The following is a 1,120-nucleotide window of genomic DNA, read 5'->3' on the forward strand; positions in this document are numbered from 1 at the left end:
TGGGACAAAAGTACAACATTTCACACTCTCGGTTGCCATGGAATGCAAAAGATCAGAACATTTCCCCATCAATCACAAACATTTCCCCACAACTTTATTTCTTTACAATTCTGTCAAGTACAAAGAGAGACAGACACACAGAGAGAACAGAATCAACTTAACCTTCCCCACCAAAAAAATAGCAAGACTGTCTGCAAGATAACAAGGTAAAAGCTACATATTAAACTTTACATTCCCAATATATCCATTCATGCAGCAGTGGCATGAAAGTTACCCTTAGATGGCTTTGCACATTCGCTTGCTTCTTAAACCATTCTCCGATTCTCCTACTTAATGTATTGGGAAAGCCACTTAAAGCCATCGCCATATCCCATCTTGCGCACGATACTGCACATGAAGACCTCAATAGGATGGACATTTGAGTCAGTGAGGTCAACATTACCCTTACCGGTAGTAACACTAGTCAAACCCAAGTAATATCTCAACTCATCCTCTGAGGCAGCATAGGGTATGTCAATCTTGTTCCCAAGTATGAGAAACGGGACATTTGCAAGTGAATCGTCTGAGAGGAGGGCATCCAGCTCCTTTTTAGCCTCTGCAAATCTCTCTTTGTCGCATGCGTCAACAAGATAAACTACAGAATCCACTTGCATGATGATCAAAAATTATATACTATTTGTGAGCAAGGCACGAAAAAGACAAGGCATGAAAAGGACAAGGCACAAAAATTATATACTATTCCATCCCATTGAGGTTCATTAATAAGCAAAGCAGATGAAACAGATGCAGCAAGATTGACCAGAGACCTTGGTTTAAACACCTAAGAATGGAAATGCATTGTGAGATGAATAATGAATCAACAAAGTGGTCCGTTGTCACAAACCAATCCATGTCATGTTAAAAGGGAGACTATATACAGGAAAGGTGGCAATCTAAAATACGATGGTATAATGATTGCTCCACATCCTCATCATCATCTTCTCATCATTGTTTTTATTATAATACACATCATCAAAATCTGTTTTGGTTTTCCATTAAACAAGAATGATACCTTTAGAATGGGTCTTGTTGGCTTCTCATAACTCATAAAATCATCACTGCTGCTGGTCCACCATTCTGC

General features: G+C 39.1%; 1 pseudogene; it reads right to left on the reverse strand.

Moving 5' to 3' along the window:
* Positions 1-326: 326 nt before the first annotated feature.
* On the reverse strand, positions 327-653 carry LOC145799441 (small COPII coat GTPase SAR1A pseudogene; annotated as a pseudogene).
* Positions 654-1,120: the final 467 nt, after the last annotated feature.

This window comes from Camellia sinensis, chromosome 9 (assembly GCF_055761805.1).
Source record: "Camellia sinensis isolate YWXY chromosome 9, ASM5576180v1, whole genome shotgun sequence".
In the NCBI taxonomy this organism is placed as follows: domain Eukaryota; kingdom Viridiplantae; phylum Streptophyta; class Magnoliopsida; order Ericales; family Theaceae; genus Camellia; species Camellia sinensis.